Genomic DNA, 13765 nt, shown 5'->3' with positions numbered 1-13765 from the left:
TGTTCCAGTCCCACTTCCTCCAACAAGATGATGGTTCAAGTACGTGGGTTCTGGCCATCTACATGGGAGACCATGATTGTGTTTTTGGCCCCTGAGTTCATCCTGGCCCAACTCAGCTGTGTGGGCATTTGGAGAGTGACCCATTAGATGAAAGTTCTCTCTTCTATTTGCCTTTCAAATAAAATAATTAATTAAAAAAATTTTTTAGGAAAATAAAAATACTAAGATGGGTATGTTAAAAATCCTAACACCTGGTACCTCAGAATGTGACCATATTTGGATATACGGTATTTAAAAAAATAGATCAGTGTGGTGCGCTGACCGCAGTGCGCCAGCCGCGGCGGCCATTGGAGGGTGAAACAAAGGCAAAAGGAAGACCTTTCTCTCTGTCTCTCTCTCTCTCTCACTGTCCATTCTGCCTGTCAAAAAAAAAAAGAAAAGAAAAAAGAAAAAAAATGATTTATTTAGTTGAAAGGCAGATTGACACAGAAAGAGAGAGAGATCTGGGGCTGGCACAGTGGCACAGATTAATACTCTGCCTGTGGTGTCGGTCTCCCATATGGGCGCCAGTTCTAGTCCCGGTGCTTCTCTTCCAATCCAGCTCTCTGCTATGGCACGGGAGAGCAGTGGAAGATAGTTCAAGTGGTTCAAGTCCTTGGGCCCCTGCACCCAGGTGGGAGACCCGGAAGACGCTCCTGGCTCCTGGCTTTGGATCAGTGCAGCTTTGGCTGTTGCAGACATTTGGGGAGTGAACCAGCAGATGGAAGACCTTTCTCTCAGTCTCTCCCTCTCACTGTCTGTGACACTACCTTTCAAATAAATAAATAAAATCTTTTAAAAATGAAAATCCAAATAACACTTAAAAAAAGAGAGATCTTCCATCTGCTGGTTCATTACACAGATGGTCACAACAGCCAGGACTAGGACAGGCTGTAGCCAGGAGCTACACCCAGGTCTCCCATGTGGGTGGCAGGGCTCCAGGTACTTGTACCCATCACCTGTTGTCTCACTACGATCAAGTGCACTCCAAGGGCATCGTTGATCCTGATCCAGCCCACCAGAAGCTCAGGGCAGTGTGGAGCTCTCTAGACCTCCGGGCTGACACCTAGCCACTCCTGCAAGGTGCACTGCTCTGCCAAACTGCCCGTGGTCAGGGTACTGAACGGCACATACCCACCCAGCATCCTTGGCCTGGTCGGTGCCAGGGCTGCTGCCCGGAGTCAGACAACCAAGTGCACGACGTGTTGTGCCACGGACAGGGAGGTAGGGTGTTGACAATCATTGTGTACTTAAACTGCATTTATGAATTGCATGGAATTTGGATATCTTAAATAAAACACAGTATCTTAGGAGAACAGCTGCACTGTCTTCTCTCAGTCGTTTCCTAGCCCCTCTCCTTATGTCACAATTGTAGGTGACTCAGTCGCTCATCACTTTGTCCGTGGGAACAGTCTGCTGTTCATATCAGATCACTGATATGAAAATCTTGTTAAAAAATATTTTTTCAAAATTGCTAAAAATCTCCAAAACAACAACAATAAAAAATAGGAATAAGGCCCCAATCAGTAAAATCAGAAATAAAAAACAAACTGTGATAATAGAAACCCACTAAATAAAAACAACCATCAGGAATTGCTACAATGTACTGTTTGCCAATGAATTGGAAATTCTTGGAAAATCTCTCTCCCTCACTCCATAACTCTGCCTTTCAATTAAATAAATATTAAAAAACATATTATTATTTCAATAGATGAGAATAGCTGGAAAAAATGCAAAAACCTTTCAGAAAGAAAACCTTAGGCAAATTGACAGCAGAAAGAACATTCCTCAACACAATCAAGGCTATTTATGTCAAACTGACTGATAGCATCTTATGAATGGGGAAAAGTTGGAAGCATTCACACTACAATCTGGAATTAGACAAGGATGCACCCTCATTATTGCTATTCAATATAGTTCTGGAAGTTTTAGACAGAGCCATTAGGCAAGAAAAAGAAGTCAAATGGATACAAATTGGGAAGGAGGAAGTCAAACTATCCTACCTTCAAAATGTCATGATTTTATATACGGGGGAACCAGGAGGCTCCACCACAAGACTATTAGAACTCATAATAGAGTTTGGAAAACTGGCAGGATATAAAATCAACACACAAAAATCAACAGAATTTGTATACACACAACATCGGGGCTGAGAAACAAATTTGAAGATCCACTGCATTCACAATAGCTACTAAAATTTAAATACCTTTGATAAAGGTAACCAAGGAGCTTGAAGATTTAAAAACCAACTCCAATACTTTTCCAACTATTTCAAGATAGTGAACTGGATGGAATAGGATTCAACTGTAACAAACACTTTTTGTGAGGCCGGCATTACTTTGACCCCAAAAGGTAACAAAACATGAAATACAAAGACAACGGATGGCCTGTATCCATAATGAAAAAGATGCAAAGGTTCTCAACAAAACTGGAGCCTAACAAAACCAAAACCACAAGCTGAAGCTCACATATAACATTCAATTGGAATTTATCTCAGAAATGCCATGATGTTCCATATTTGCAAATTAATATACATGATAAATTATACCAAAATAATGGAAGAATAAAACCACATTGTTTGGGCTGGCACTGTGTTACAGTGTTACAGGGCCGGTATCTCACATGTATGCCATTTAGCATCCAGGCTGCTCCACTTCCAATCCAGTTCCCTCCTAACGTGCCTGGGAAAGTGGTGGAAGATGTCTCAATTAGTTGGGCCCCTGCAGCCACACGGGAGACCTGGAAGAAGGTTATGGAACCTGACTTCATATTGGCTCAGTTTGGCCATCGAGGTCTCCTGGGGAAGGAACTAGAAAATAGAAGACCTCTTTCCCACCCTCCCTCCCTTTTGCTCTTGCTCTACCTTTATCTCTCTATAAAATTCTTGTAAACAAATGTAATAAATCTTTTGAAAAACCACATTATCATCTAATTAGATACAGAGAAATCAACAGAATAAAAATGATTTTAAAAACTACACAAAATATACACAGAAGGAATACATATCAAAATCATAAAGGCTATGTATGACAAACCAACAGCCAATGTCATTCTGGATGGGGAGAATGTGAAAGCATTTTTCAAACATGTAACAACTCAAGGATGTCCCTTTTACCGCTCTTACTGAATGCAGTCTCCATGTGGGAGACCTGGAAGAAGCTCCTGGCTCCTGGCGTTGGATCGGCCCAGCACTGGGCCCTGTGGCCATTTCAAGAGTAAACCAGTAGTTGGAAGACCTCTATCTCTGTATTTCCCTATTTCTGGATCTCTGCCACTTAAGAAAATATATATTTTTGAAAAAAGATCACTACACAGCTCATGTGGAATACTGCCCACCCTACCTTTCACCTGATGAATACTATGCTTAGTGGTTAAGTAAGCCTGTGAATATAACATGGACTAAAATTATGCCTTGCAGAAATTGATGAAAGGAAGAGAAACCAGTGAGAGAGGTGGATGGGGAGGGAGAGATAGAGAGAAAGATCTTCCATCTGCTGGTTCACCCCCAGATGAGCACAACAACCTGGGCTGGGCCAAGCAGCAGCCAGGAGCCAGGAGCCAGGAGCTTCTTCTGGGTCTCCCACATGGATGCAGAGAACCAAGACTTTGGGCCGTTTTCTGCTGCTTTCCCAGGCACATAAGCATGGAGCTGGATGAGAGGTGTAGACGGGACTTGAACCGACTCCCCTGTGGGATGCCACAGCACTGGCCCACCTGTTCTTACCTCTTAAACTTCTTATTATCCTTATTACTGTAATAAAAATTTAAAATATGTTATCTAAAAATAGAAGGAACAAAAAGGAAGGAAACCAGGAAAGGAAGTAGGAGGGAAGGATGGAAGGGGGACTCTGGGAGAGACAGTGTTGGAAGGAGAGCAGAGAAAAGGGAATATGGATTTATTCTTAAATCAGTCTATAAATTATATTGAAGAATTTATTACCCTTAAACATATGCACACATCCACTGGACACACTATCAATGTTTAATGGGAACTTATAGAAAAAATAAGCACTCACACTACAGAGAAAACGAAAGACACAAGATGCACACTAGTAAAATTGTGTACGTGAAAAATTCTAGGAATTTTATAAAAATTATATAAGAAAATGTTTCTGTAGAAATAATCTAAAAGTAAGAGTAAGCTATAGAGGCCGGCACTGTGGAGCAGTGGGTTAAAGCCATGGCCTGAAGCACTGGCATCCCATATTGCACTGGTTCTAATACCAGCTGTTCCTCTTCTGATCCAGCTCTCTGCTATGGCCTGGGAAAGCAGTAGAAGATGGCCCAAGTCCTTGGGCCCCAGGACGTATGTAGGAAACCTGGAAGAAGCTCCTAGCTCCTGGCTTCGGATTGGCCCAGCTCAGCCACTGTAGCCATATGGGGAGTGAACCAGCAGATGGAAGAACTCTCTCTGTCTATAGCTCTTTCTGTAATTCTTTCAAATAAAATGAATTTCTAAAAAAGAGTAAGCTATATAATTCTGAACATGTTACTCAAAAATACCCTAAATAACACTGCACTGTAAAGAATGACAAATCATTTAAGTAACACTTAAGGAAAAATGCACTTTCCTAATAAATGTCACAGTCTGACGCAGAGACACAGTTTAAGGACTCTAAAAGCAACTGGAGGCCAGTGCCGTGGCAAAATAGGCTAATACTCCAACTGCGGCACCAGCACACCGGGTTCTAGTCCTGTTTGGGGCGCCGGATTCTGTCCCAGTTGCCCCTCTTCCAGGCCAGCTCTCTGCTGTGGCAGGGAGTGCAGTGGAGGATGGCCCAAGTGCTTGGGCCCTGCACCCCATGGGAGACCAGGAGAAGCACCTGGCTCCTGGGTTTGGATCAGCGCAGTGCGCCGGCCACAAGGCGTCAGCCGCGGCGGATATTGGAGTGTGAACCAATGGCAAGGGAAGACCTTTCTCTCTGTCTCTCTCTCACTGTCCACTCTGCCTGTCAAAAAATAAAAAAAGAAGCAACTGGAAATATCTGAGTTGGCAAAAAAAAAAAAATCGTAGAATAGGAAGTATCCTGAAGTATGCATTCCAACAAAGTAGGAATCTATTCCAAGAGCTCATAACTATTCTTTCTGTTTAAATCCTTTAGGACTCAAGCTATCCCTAGACCCCAAAATAATAAGAGCAAAAACACCATGAAAGCAGGAGCTTTCACGCAGAGCTGCCTAGGAGGATATGAAAACCACCTATCACGACAAACACCCTCTTTCCACAAATTTTTTCAAGGACCCTCATGATGCTCGAGGCATTACCTTAAATAACTAGAAGAATGTAAGCACATAACAGACACATTAGAAAGCCAAGAAGCACACATTTACCAAGAGAGAGTCCTCTGCCCGAATTCTGACTTCTACAAACTGATTACAGCCACAAACTTCATTCCCAGCCTATGACAGGGTCTCCATGTTCCCAAGCCCCCTATTAACCCAGTTTTCTTTCAGATAACATCTTCTCCACCTCTCGGTATTCTGCAGATGTTATCTGAATTCCCTGATTAACTCAGCATCCATTCCCCATCCCTTCTGAAAGTTCCCTCTACCAGCCCCCTCCCATCTTCCTTCCCTCACTTTTCCTAAGGTTTCTCCCCTGACCCTCTCCCAGGTCTAACACTCTGATACTCCACTAGTTCTTACAAGTTGACCTAACACCTCCTTAATGTTACAATTCTGCTGAAAGTCACCTGACTCCTACCATGCAATCCTTCCATTTTCCCTACTAGCATAGGATGATGACATATAGAAATTACCTGATTTCAGCTCCCACCTCACAAGTGCCTTGCATGTCCCAGGTTCTTCCATGTCATTTACCCTTAACAGCCCCCCAGCACAGATTCCTTGCAATCTTGTCATCCTTAGCCATGAATTCTAAACCCTAACTTTTATTTCCATGTCTCTCCAAACCAGACTTTTTGTGTTTTGTACTCTCAGGCAACAGCACACACTTCTTCCAGGTCTCCCTCCCATTGCCTGGATGCCCCAATATTTCCCCTTTTACCACGTTCTTTGGCCGCTGATCTGCTACAAAACTCGGGGGAACTCATTCCCCAATATCCTATATGCCCCCTGTCCTCATTGCACCAACTTTCCTCTATCTCGCTGGCCCCCACATTTCTTTCACCCCAACCTCTGGGGTTACTCCATTTGACCCTCCCTGTCACAGGATGAAAATCAACTTCACTGTCAGGGTGGCCGCCCAGCCCCAGGGACCACGGTGTCCCTTCCCTTCTCTTTCCCTTGGGCCCCAAGGCCGCCGCGTACATACGTGCAGCCACGTTTGCTCACCAGTTGCTCCTCTCCAGGAAGAAGCCCCAGCTGGGTTTAGCAGGAAGCCGAGCAGTCCCCAGAAATGGAATATGACACAGCAGCTGAACTTCAGCATCAACTCGTGTGTCGTTTCAATCCATGAAGATGTCTACAATGAAAATTAATAAACATTAAAGAAATGGAAGAAGACACTCAAAAATGGAAAAATAACCCATGCCCATTCATTGGCAAATCAACATAATGCAAATATCCATTCTTCCATAAGCAATTTACAGACACAATGGGATCCCAACCAAAAGTCAAGTAATATTTTACCCAGATGGAGAGAAAACAATGCTAAAATTCATATGAAAACACAGAACATCCAAATAGTGAAAGCAATCTTATACAACATTGACAAAACTCGAAGCATTGCAATAACACATTGCAAGACACAGAACAGGGCAGTTACAATCAAAACAACTGTTATAATCAAAAAATTGGCATACAGAACAATGGAACAGAAAAGAAACTCCAGAAATCATTGCACGCATCTACAATCAATTTATCTTGGAAGAAGGAGCTAAAGATTAATCCCAGATACAAGGGACAGTTTCTTCGAAAAATGGTCCTGAGAAAACTGGACCTCCACATGCAAGCTATGAAAGATGTTCCATACCATACACCTTATACAAAAAGCAACTAAAAATAGCTCAAGTAACAAAATCCAATCTAAAACCCAATCTCATCAAAGTACTAGAAAATATTGGGGAAAACTGAAAGACATGGCATAGGCAAAGATTTCTGGGAAAAGACAGCAGAAGCACAATCAATAGCAGCAGAAACAGAAACAGACACATTGGATTCCATCAAGCTGAGAAGCTTCTGCACTACAGAACAAACACTCAGCAAAGTGAAGAGAAAACAGAATAAATGGGAGAAAATAATCTGCAAACTGTACCTTGAAACCTATATATTTAGTGAAATAAGCCAGGCCCCAAAGGACAAATAACGTATTTTTCCCTGATTTGTGGTAACTAAGAGTACCTATATGTATTGTATAGGAGAGCAACTGACATTCTGAGATAAGATGATTTTTTATAGTTCTTGCCTCACTTTAAAGAACAGTGTTTTTTCTTCATACTCCTTGTTGAACACTTTTATGTAATTATATGAATATATAGTTAACTGAAAATAGATAATTATAAGAATTAAGAGTGGAAACAAGACAGGGAGGAAGAAGGTGGCAGAGAGTGTAGGCTTGAGAGATGGTAGCATGGGAAGAAGTACCAGTATCTTGAATCTGTACATAAATATACATGAAATTTCCTTACCTGATATAAAATTTTAAAAAGTACATAATCTTCTAACCAGACTAACGATAAAAACTCCAGTAAATAAAATTACAGACAAAAAAGCAGAGATTATAACCAACATCACTGAAACACAAGGTTTCAAAGAAACTGCTATTCAGTACTATATGCTAGCAAACTGGAAAACCAGGAAGAAATGGGGAAATCCCTGGAGAACAAGTAGACCTGACCTACTAAGATTAAATCCAGAAGATATAGACATCCTAAAAAGACTCATAAAAATCAATGAAAACTAAAACACCCACCAGAAACCCTGCTAGAACTGACAAAATAACTAGGGCACAGGTTACAAACAAACATACCTTGGAACCCGCAGTCCTGTCCTCCAGCGCGAGCCCAGCCACCCGCTTCTCCGCTTCCCACAGCTCAGCCGCCGCCCGCCCCCACGGCCGCCCAGCCTGAGGACCTGAGTGTCTACACTGTTCCGAGGAGCCACGACACCACCCCCCGCGCCCCGAGGTCCCAGGCCTCTCACTGTTCCACAAGAAAAACTCACCTTCACTCCCACACTCCGGGCCAGTACCGCCACCGACAACGCCGCCATCAGTGGATAACTCCGGCAGCCGACAACACGCCGCACCGCCGGATACATCCTCTCCATCTCCACCAGTTCGACTGCGCAAGTGCAGTCCATCTAGGACCCGCCTCTTCCTCCCAGTAAGCACAGCGGCACCGGAAGTGGCCAGGCAGCGTCAAAGAAGTGAGTGACAGCTGTCTTGGCTCCAGGCTTGAGGTAGCAGGCCTGTGTTGATCAAGTGTGCTCCAGGTAAGTAACCTTTTCTGGTGCAAAAAAATCCAGTGGTTTCCAAAAAAAGAAAAAATTGAATGCAACTGTAAAACATTACACTTTGTAAAATAAGCCATTGCAAGCCGGCGCCGTGGCTCACTAGGCTAATCCTCCGCCTAGCGGCGCCGGCACACCGGGTTCTAGTCCCGGTCAGGGCACCGGATTCTGTCCCGGTTGCCCCTCTTCCAGGCCAGCTCTCTGCTGTGGCCAGGGAGTGCAGTGGAGGATGGCCCAAGTGCTTGGGCCCTGCACCCCATGGGAGACCAGGAGAAGCACCTGGCTCCTGCCATCGGATCAGCGCGGTGCGCCGGCCGCAGCGCACCTACCGCAGCGGCCATTGGAGGGTGAACCAACGGCAAAAGGAAGACCTTTCTCTCTGTCTCTCTCTCTCACTGTCCACTCTGCCTGTCAAAAAAAAAAAATAAGCCATTGCATTTCTGAGCTTTTCTTTGCTGGGAGGGCCTTTATTACTCTTTCAATTTTTGTCTTCAGTTATGGGTCTGTTTACGTTACCTGTGTCTTCATGGTTCAATTTAGGTAGGTTCATGTGTCCAGGAATCTATCCATTTCTGATAGATTTCCCTGTTTGCTGGCATACAAGTCCTTGTAGTACTTTCTGATGATTCTTTTTATTTCTGTGGTGTCTGTTGTTACGTTTCCTTTTTCATCTCTGATCCTATTGATTTGGGTCTTTTCTTTTTTTCGTGAGTTGTGCCAATGGGGTGTCAATTTTGTTTATTTTTTCAAAAAACCACCTCTTCATTTGGCTGATCTTTTGTCTTTTTTTTTTTGGATTCAATTCTGTTTATTCTCTAATTTTAATTATTTCTCTTCTACTAGTTTTGGGTCTGGTTTGCTGCAGTTTTCTAGATCCTTGAGATGCAGTGAAAGCTCATTTATTTGGTGCCTTTCCAATTTCTTGATGTAGGCACCTATTGATATAGACTTTCCCCTTAACACTGCTTTTGCTGTATCCCATAAGTTTTGGTATGTTGTGCTGTTATCCTCATTTACTTCCAGAAAATTTTTGATTTCTCTTTTGATTTCTTCTATGACCCATTGTTCATTCAGGAGCATGTTGTTCAATCTCCATGTGTTTGCATGTGCTCTAGGGATTCCCGAGTTGGCTAATTTCCAACTTCATTCCTTTATGGTCTGAGAAGCTGCATTGTGTTATTAGCATACAGATCTATTTTAAGGGACTTAAAGGAAGACTTAGACTCCAATATTATAGTATTGTGCGACTTCAATACTCCACTCTCAGAAATAGACAGGTCAACAGGACAGAAGATCAACAAGAACAGCAGATTTAATCAACACTATAGACCAAATGGATCTAAAAGGTATCTACAGAACTTTTCATCCTACACAGAAAGCATTTACATTCTTCTCGGCATTACATGGAACCTTCTCTAGGATTGACCACATACTAGGCCATAAAGCAAGTCTCAGCAAATTCAAAAGAATTAGAATAACACAATGCAGCTTCTCAGACCATAAAGGAATGAAGTTGGAAATTAGCCAACTCGGGAATCCCTAGAGCACATGCAAACACATGGAGATTGAACAACATGCTCCTGAATGAACAATGGGTCATAGAAGAAATCAAAAGAGAAATCAAAAATTTTCTGGAAGTAAATGAGGATAACAGCACAACATACCAAAACTTATGGGATACAGCAAAAGCAGTGTTAAGGGGAAAGTCTATATCAATAGGTGCCTACATCAAGAAATTGGAAAGGCACCAAATAAATGAGCTTTCACTGCATCTCAAGGATCTAGAAAACTGCAGCAAACCAGACCCAAAACTAGTAGAAGAGAAATAATTAAAATTAGAGAATAAACAGAATTGAATCCAAAAAAAAAAAGACAAAAGATCAGCCAAATGAAGAGGTGGTTTTTTGAAAAAATAAACAAAATTGACACCCCATTGGCACAACTCACGAAAAAAAGAAAGACCCAAATCAATAGGATCAGAGATGAAAAAGGAAACGTAACAACAGACACCACAGAAATAAAAAGAATCATCAGAAAGTACTACAAGGACTTGTATGCCAGCAAACAGGGAAATCTATCAGAAATGGATAGATTCCTGGACACATGAACCTACCTAAATTGAACCATGAAGACACAGGTAACGTAAACAGACCCATAACTGAAGACAAAAATTGAAAGAGTAATAAAGGCCCTCCCAGCAAAGAAAAGCTCAGAAATGCAATGGCTTATTTTTTTTTTTTTTGACAGGCAGAGTGGACAGTGAGAGAGAGAGACAGAGAGAAAGGTCTTCCTTTTGCCGTTGGTTCACCCTCCAATGGCCGCTGCGGTAGGTGCGCTGCGGCCGGCGCACCGCGCTGATCCGATGGCAGGAGCCAGGTGCTTCTCCTGGTCTCCCATGGGGTGCAGGGCCCAAGCACTTGGGCCATCCTCCACTGCACTCCCTGGCCACAGCAGAGAGCTGGCCTGGAAGAGGGGCAACCGGGACAGAATCCGGTGCCCTGACCGGGACTAGAACCCGGTGTGCCGGCGCCGCTAGGCGGAGGATTAGCCTAGTGAGCCACGGCGCCGGCTTGCAATGGCTTATTTTACAAAGTGTAATGTTTTACAGTTGCATTCAATTTTTTCTTTTTTTGGAAACCACTGGATTTTTTTGCACCAGAAAAGGTTACTTACCTGGAGCACACTTGATCAACACAGGCCTGCTACCTCAAGCCTGGAGCCAAGACAGCTGTCACTCACTTCTTTGACGCTGCCTGGCCACTTCCGGTGCCGCTGTGCTTACTGGGAGGAAGAGGCGGGTCCTAGATGGACTGCACTTGCGCAGTCGAACTGGTGGAGATGGAGAGGATGTATCCGGCGGTGCGGCGTGTTGTCGGCTGCCGGAGTTATCCACTGATGGCGGCGTTGTCGGTGGCGGTACTGGCCCGGAGTGTGGGAGTGAAGGTGAGTTTTTCTTGTGGAACAGTGAGAGGCCTGGGACCTCGGGGCGCGGGGGGTGGTGTCGTGGCTCCTCGGAACAGTGTAGACACTCAGGTCCTCAGGCTGGGCGGCCGTGGGGGCGGGCGGCGGCTGAGCTGTGGGAAGCGGAGAAGCGGGTGGCTGGGCTCGCGCTGGAGGACAGGACTGCGGGTTCCAAGGTATGTTTGTTTGTAACCTGTGCCCTAGTTATTTTGTCAGTTCTAGCAGGGTTTCTGGTGGGTGTTTTAGTTTTCATTGATTTTTATGAGTCTTTTTAGGATGTCTATATCTTCTGGATTTAATCTTAGTAGGTCAGGTCTACTTGTTCTCCAGGGATTTCCCCATTTCTTCCTGGTTTTCCAGTTTGCTAGCATATAGTACTGAATAGCAGTTTCTTTGAAACCTTGTGTTTCAGTGATGTTGGTTATAATCTCTGCTTTTTTGTCTGTAATTTTATTTACTGGAGTTTTTATCGTTAGTCTGGTTAGAAGATTATGTACTTTTTAAAATTTTATATCAGGTAAGGAAATTTCATGTATATTTATGTACAGATTCAAGATACTGGTACTTCTTCCCATGCTACCATCTCTCAAGCCTACACTCTCTGCCACCTTCTTCCTCCCTGTCTTGTTTCCACTCTTAATTCTTATAATTATCTATTTTCAGTTAACTATATATTCATATAATTACATAAAAGTGTTCAACAAGGAGTATGAAGAAAAAACACTGTTCTTTAAAGTGAGGCAAGAACTATAAAAAATCATCTTATCTCAGAATGTCAGTTGCTCTCCTATACAATACATATAGGTACTCTTAGTTACCACAAATCAGGGAAAAATACGTTATTTGTCCTTTGGGGCCTGGCTTATTTCACTAAATATATAGGTTTCAAGGTACAGTTTGCAGATTATTTTCTCCCATTTATTCTGTTTTCTCTTCACTTTGCTGAGTGTTTGTTCTGTAGTGCAGAAGCTTCTCAGCTTGATGGAATCCAATGTGTCTGTTTCTGTTTCTGCTGCTATTGATTGTGCTTCTGCTGTCTTTTCCCAGAAATCTTTGCCTATGCCATGTCTTTCAGTTTTCCCCAATATTTTCTAGTACTTTGATGAGATTGGGTTTTAGATTGGATTTTGTTACTTGAGCTATTTTTAGTTGCTTTTTGTATAAGGTGTATGGTATGGAACATCTTTCATAGCTTGCATGTGGAGGTCCAGTTTTCTCAGGACCATTTTTCGAAGAAACTGTCCCTTGTATCTGGGATTAATCTTTAGCTCCTTCTTCCAAGATAAATTGATTGTAGATGCGTGCAATGATTTCTGGAGTTTCTTTCTGTTCCATTGTTCTGTATGCCAATTTTTTGATTATAACAGTTGTTTTGATTGTAACTGCCCTGTTCTGTGTCTTGCAATGTGTTATTGCAATGCTTCGAGTTTTGTCAATGTTGTATAAGATTGCTTTCACTATTTGGATGTTCTGTGTTTTCATATGAATTTTAGCATTGTTTTCTCTCCATCTGGGTAAAATATTACTTGACTTTTGGTTGGGATCCCATTGTGTCTGTAAATTGCTTATGGAAGAATGGATATTTGCATTATGTTGATTTGCCAATGAATGGGCATGGGTTATTTTTCCATTTTTGAGTGTCTTCTTCCATTTCTTTAATGTTTATTAATTTTCATTGTAGACATCTTCATGGATTGAAACGACACACGAGTTGATGCTGAAGTTCAGCTGCTGTGTCATATTCCATTTCTGGGGACTGCTCGGCTTCCTGCTAAACCCAGCTGGGGCTTCTTCCTGGAGAGGAGCAACTGGTGAGCAAACGTGGCTGCACGTATGTACGCGGCGGCCTTGGGGCCCAAGGGAAAGAGAAGGGAAGGGACACCGTGGTCCCTGGGGCTGGGCGGCCACCCTGACAGTGAAGTTGATTTTCATCCTGTGACAGGGAGGGTCAAATGGAGTAACCCCAGAGGTTGGGGTGAAAGAAATGTGGGGGCCAGCGAGATAGAGGAAAGTTGGTGCAATGAGGACAGGGGGCATATAGGATATTGGGGAATGAGTTCCCCCGAGTTTTGTAGCAGATCAGCGGCCAAAGAACGTGGTAAAAGGGGAAATATTGGGGCATCCAGGCAATGGGAGGGAGACCTGGAAGAAGTGTGTGCTGTTGCCTGAGAGTACAAAACACAAAAAGTCTGGTTTGGAGAGACATGGAAATAAAAGTTAGGGTTTAGAATTCATGGCTAAGGATGACAAGATTGCAAGGAATCTGTGCTGGGGGGCTGTTAAGGGTAAATGACATGGAAGAACCTGGGACATGCAAGGCACTTGTGAGGTGGGAGCTGAAATCAGGTAATTT

This window comes from Lepus europaeus, chromosome 21 (genome assembly GCF_033115175.1).
Source record: "Lepus europaeus isolate LE1 chromosome 21, mLepTim1.pri, whole genome shotgun sequence".
Lineage (NCBI taxonomy): Eukaryota > Metazoa > Chordata > Mammalia > Lagomorpha > Leporidae > Lepus > Lepus europaeus.
This window is presented reverse-complemented; position numbering follows the sequence as displayed.